We start from the raw sequence: 6,235 nt of genomic DNA, 5'->3' as shown, positions 1-6,235 counted from the left end.
TATATATATATTCTCACATACAATATCATATCCAGACCAAGGATCATGTTTCACTAGATCACTTAATTCTTCCTATCTATACAAGAGCTTTAAGGACCCGAGTAACATATCTTTTGATTCATTCTATCAATACAATCTTTGAACAATAAGAATATTAGAAATATAAGTATGATATATATTTAGTTTCAATACAATCTTTGAACAATAAGAATATTAATATAAGTATGATATATATTTAGTTTCACACACAATTAATATCATATCAAGGATTCTGTCTCGCCAGATCACTTAATTCTTACATAAAAATATTCTAATCCAAATGATATCACATAAATTTAAATTAGATATAATAATTTTATTTCTATTAGAACAATAAAAAGAAATTCAAATCCAAATAGTAAAAATCCATGTACACAAGACAACACCTCTCTTGAAAAAAAGAAAGCTCAAAAAATCTTTAAGTATCGTTAGAAAGATGACATCACATCAATCATCGGATAGTCCAAAAGAATTTTCTTTCTCACCTACTTTTTCCTACTAAAATAAAAAATACCAAGGTTTCTTTTTTTTTTTCGTTCAAGTTCACTATAAGCTAAAACTTTTTCCATCTTTCTTTGTTTAACAAGATCGTATCAAGTAGTCAATAAGGAAAATAATTTATGAAACCTACAAAAAGTGTAGGAGTAGATTTTGATGATAAAACTCTATGAAATAAAGTGAAATTTATTTTTATTGCTCCAAATGGTGGTGGAAATAGAACATAGTCTTGTAACTATTGCAATAAAATAGTTGGCGGGGTCATTAATAGAGTTAAAGCACACCTTCTAAGATTATCGGTTCATGGAGTTCAAATATGAAAAGAAAGTAATATTGATATATTTGAGACTTTGAAGATGAGCATGAACAAGTCGAAAGAACAAGAACAATTGTTCAAGTTGATGCAAGAAAAAAAACCTGATTATACATCATTTTGGGAGGGGACTGATTTACTCCAACAAAAAAGGAGTTTGAGTAGTGGAACTATAAGGAAATCATTCGAAATCTATGATAGAAATATGACTGACAAATTAGCTGTTAAATGTTCTACACATCTGGTTTATCGTTCAACTTTGCAAGTTCACCTTATTTTAAAAAAATATTTTAAGTTTCTAGCCTAAATTTAAATTTCCAGTTATATTCCCCCATAATATAATAGATTGAGGACAACTCATTTAGTTCAAGAAAAGACACACATTGATAGAAAGTTGAAACCATTTAAAGTTACATGGAAAAACAAAGGTTTCTCGATTTGTTTGAATGGATGGCCCGATACTAAAAAATGACCTTTGATCACTATAATGGCATCATAGGGTGGATGTTCAATTTTTTTAAATTATATCAATTCTAGTGGAATCGTAAGATATGGTGAATATATTGCTAACTTGTTTATTGAAGGAATAGAAAATGTAGGTTCAAACAATATTGTTCATGTTATTACAAATAATGCAAGTAGTTTGAAACTTGCCGGTACTATTGTTGTGCAAAAATATCCTCATATATTTTGGACTCCTTATGTTGTTCATTTCTTGAATCAAGCTTTGAAAAGTATGTGTCAACCTTTGGAAAGATCACTTCACTTTCCTAATTGTGAATGGATTTTAGAGTTACTTGGTGAAATGAGTAATTTAAAGAATTTTGTTGTGAACCATGACTTGGCACATTGATGCTTCAATAATGTGTATATTATATTTCATGATCAACGACACTAACATACAATTTGAGTGTCTAAGGACCCAAGCTAGTAAAATAACCCAACCAAGGGACGGTGTCGTGGCCCAAGGGAGTGGCATGAAAGTTGTAGCTACACAGAACTTCATTCTAAATAGTGGTAGTTTAAGATATTTTAGATTTAAACAAAATTAAATTCAATTTGTAACACAAAAGTGTCAAGTATCATGAAGGAGGATTTTGTCACAAAGTAGTAAAATTAGGAAAAACAAAGAAGAAAACAAGTAATGGAGAGAGTTCTTGGGGGTGTGACCACAATATATGTTGACACAAACTAATGGGTACTTGCTTTTGATAGGAAAATTTGAAAGACTATGGTGAATAGGCTAAGCTTTAGGTGAATGTAAATTCCCTCTTAGGCAACTCCTATATCAAATGGGTTGTACTCGGACACCCACTCGTCTAAACTAACCAGCCTATGCCTTACACACACCCTTACCATTCGATAGAGGACGCTTGGATTTGGGACTAGGGCTTACACTCTCGAGCTGAACCTCATGTCAACACACTCCTTAGGTCATCCATCTAGTCGTCTTGATTTCGTGACCCCCCTCTCGGGCAAGCTAAAAACACATGTGTGATATTGTATTTGAAACTACAAACCCATTATATTTAACCACAACCACTAGGTTAAGTCACCATTAAGATGCATTTAATCTTATCAACAAGCAAGACCCAACAATAATATCAACACATATTTGCTAAATTACACCCCTGGACACACATCAAGTAATAATCAAATATACTTAAAATGATAAAGTAATCAAGTGTGTATAAGAGATTATACCTTAAAAGTACCAAAGGAAGGTAAATGGAGAAGACCCACTTCCAAGATTGAAAGAAAAACTTCTTTCATCAAGTTTCCACAAAAACCCTCTCCAAACTTGAGAGAAAAATGCTAAAAACATAAGTTCTAAAACTAGAAAAATATATTAATGTTCGCTCTCTAAATTCCTATTCTAATACTAGTATTTATGGCTTTCAAATTTAGTGTAGGTGGATCTATTCAGGGTCTTTGGCATGAATCACCGAGTGATTCATCGATACACCCTTCTTCTGGTCCATCGTTGTTTGTGCTTTGCCTTTATAATCCATGCATGCTGTAACATTGAGCTGAATAACTCTGCTTCACGAAACTATTTGGCAAAGTGCCGACTGCTCCTTTTCATCCCCTTTTGATCCACTTCCTTCAAGGATCACTTGCTGTAACAAAATGCGGAACTTCGCTATACAACGTATCTCCAAGTGTGCTTTGCAATGCACTCTGCATCTTTAACTATTTTCTTCCGTTTTGCTTTTTTTTTGCACCTTAGTGTCCATGCTCCTACCAAATTCTCAAATTCCTAAAACTTAGAAGTTTTTATCAAATATTGAGATAAAATACACAATCGAGGACACTATTTGCATTAAAACAAGGCCCCAAATGAATCAAATTTGAGGACTCATCAACACCTTAACTTACACTTTTGTTTAATTTCAAGTAAAACTTAAATTTAGCAGTTCAAACAGGATGTGTCAAATAGTGCTACATATGATTCAATCATGATTGTACACAACAAGACTCAAGTTTCTCATCATAGCTCAATTGGATACTCAAATATTCAAGTTGTGACACACCATTACCAAAGATTCTCGAGCTCGCAATACTTGCTATTAATACAAGTTCAAGTTCAACAAAAGTATTTACATGCCCTAACACAAAGAATGGTTCCATTTTCACACACGTAGATTAATAACCTTAGGATCAAGAGTCTAATGCAATGCTCACGCTCACAATGAGGAACACAATGCATGTTTTTACCTATAGGTTTGCCTTTATTTTCTATTTGACCTTCGATTTGGTTCACTCAAGATCTAAAAGATCTTCTAAGGCTTGTAATGAACTTTACATCCCTATTCTATTCAAATAGGGTGAAAGTCGTAGTGACTCGAAAAATAAATCAATCAGTTCAACTTTAAAAGAGTTCTAAAAATGAACGAATTTTAAAGGAGTCGCCACTTTATTTTTGGAAAAGCTAGGAAATCATTTAAGTGATCTACGAAACCATTAGATTATATGTAAGGGGTTCAAGTGATTTCAAAGGGAAGGTTTTAGGCACCCTTTGAAATTCACAATTGTGGGTCCCAACTGAATTTACTTTTTTTTCAAAATTGAGGAAGAAATAAAAATAATATATACAAATATAATAACACATGCAATATATACAGATAATATGATAACATAATAATGTAAGAATCGGCCTAAGGTTTTCCTAACATGAACAATATACACAATAATAAATAAAAAGTATAATTTGAATTCTATTGGAATAGCTTCAACGAGAAGTGGTGCCGGAGTCCTGTAAACACATTTAGTAAAAGTGTTAGAGATAAATTAATATGAATAAATATAAATGAATAAAATAATAACTTAAAAATAAAATCCCATCTTATTAACATAGGAGACCTTAAAAATCGACGGTAATTTCTTCATCGGTCATTTTAACAAGTAAATAAAATAAACTTAACTAAATTTTCGTCTTTTACAATGTAGAGGCCTCCAAAATCGATTGAATTTTTTTTTCATTGGCCAATTTTTTCATTTTATATATGTAAATCTCTTAAGCAATACAACCAAAACAAAATAAACCAAATTTAAAAACATAATATCGAGCAAAACATTAATAAATTCTGGTTAAATTAGTGAAGCACAAACAGTAGCAAAATAATCAAGTGGGCAACAAGAAATAATAACAAAAATAAATAATATAAACTATCAACAATAGCTAAAAAAAACCAAAGAAATTACAAAATTACTTTTCCAATCATAACACTTCTTCCGTGAAAACATAAATATACCCCAAAGTCACAAAAAAATGGAAGTGTTAATAATCATAAATAGACTAAATATCAAAATAATAAAACAACTATCAACCTATCATACGAACTTTCAATTAAAAGCTAAAATTGAACAAAATAATGAACAATCACTAAAGCCAAAATAATATATAACTAGTTCTAAGAGAAAACAATAATATGATATTATAGCAATAAGGATAATAAGAATAAATTTAAAAAAGATAAACAAAAGAAAACAATATTAACAGTAGCTCATTAAAACCAATCAAAACATTTACTAGAAATGGTTATAAAAATAACATTTAAAACAATGAACAAGAACAAGAACAAACAGTTCACAATAATAATAATATGTATAAAACAAAATATTAAATACAAGGCCCGATTGGTCAAATCAAACAGTATCATCGAGAATATTCATCAACAATAATATCAAAGAACTAAAAGTACATGACAAAATACCACAGGAAAAGAAATTACCAATGGAAGCTTTTTCTTGCTAGATATACATATTTCGGTGCAGCAGTGGTGTCTGCTCATTGAACTCATCGGCTACTAGTTGTGAGAGTTGTAGCATGGTTCACCGAAGTTATACATTTTTCGACCAGATAGGAGGTAGAGAAGATTAGATCGACAATGATTTAGAGTTTCTAGTCCATTAGTATTCTGGAAGCTATGGTTTGGATATTTGAGGGCACTAGGAGTTCGGTTCGTGTGGGATTGTTTGGGGGTCGCCAAAAATGGCTGCTTGGTTGTTGTTGGAGAAAAGAGAAGGAAAATTAGGGAGGTGGATCCGGTTTCGCCAGAGCTCGGAGCTTTAGTTGCTGGTCTTTGTGGTCGTTTTCCAATGAATTTTTTGTGGTGGCGGAACGCTGTCTGGCGGTGTTTAGGTCAAAATATGGGTGAGGTTTAGAAGTTGTTAATGTTGGATTTTTGGTGGTGTGGTGACTATTTTGATGGTTGTTCCAGGAGAAGTTATTACCGGAGGAGATGGGGTGGTGGGGAGGTGGTGTTTGGTGGGTTGGAAAGTGGTTTTGTGACCGGTGGTTGCTCGAGCTTCTAGATGCGAGCTCCGCCGGATTTGCTGTTCGTACAGAAGAGAAAAAAGGGGTTTTGGAATGGATGATGTTGAGTGTTAGAAATAATGAGGGTTCGGATTATTTGTTGGAGAAGGAGGGGGTTTTGGGTTGTGGGCTTTCGCCAAAAAATATAAACACTCAAAGAAATTCTTCTAATCCTTAAAAATCTGAAAAATTCCCCCTAAAATCTTATTCATCCTCCTATTTTTTGACCTAATAAAATCCTAAATAGAAAGTTGTTATACAATGGTCGTAGGTCATGGACTCAACATTGAGACCCAAAAATTGTTCATTGATAAAATATTTGTTTATAAAATCTTATGCATTTGAATAAACTTCTGTACTATAAAAAATATCAAAATAAATATTATCAAATATAACAAATAAAATAAATATATAAAATAATGTATTAAACATAATTAATGACATGTAGAAATGTAATTTTAAAATTAACTGATAAAAAATCCAAAATTTTGATAAATAAATATAGTTATCGATAACTTATTTAAAATTATAAAAAAAATCCATTTTGAACTATTAATTTAATAAAT

General features: G+C 31.5%; 1 long non-coding RNA gene across 1 annotated transcript; it reads right to left on the bottom strand.

The window, feature by feature from the left end:
- Positions 1 to 3,905: 3,905 nt before the first annotated feature.
- On the bottom strand, positions 3,906 to 5,868 carry LOC107028073. The gene is made up of 2 exons (XR_001457789.2): positions 5,086 to 5,868; positions 3,906 to 4,106 (listed from the first exon to the last, which is right to left on the bottom strand). It is a non-coding gene; the product is annotated as an uncharacterized LOC107028073 (long non-coding RNA).
- Positions 5,869 to 6,235: the final 367 nt, after the last annotated feature.

This window comes from Solanum pennellii, chromosome 8 (assembly GCF_001406875.1).
Source record: "Solanum pennellii chromosome 8, SPENNV200".
Lineage (NCBI taxonomy): Eukaryota > Viridiplantae > Streptophyta > Magnoliopsida > Solanales > Solanaceae > Solanum > Solanum pennellii.
The sequence above is the reverse complement of the archived record's forward strand: the minus strand, read 5'-3'. Positions and strand labels throughout refer to the sequence as shown.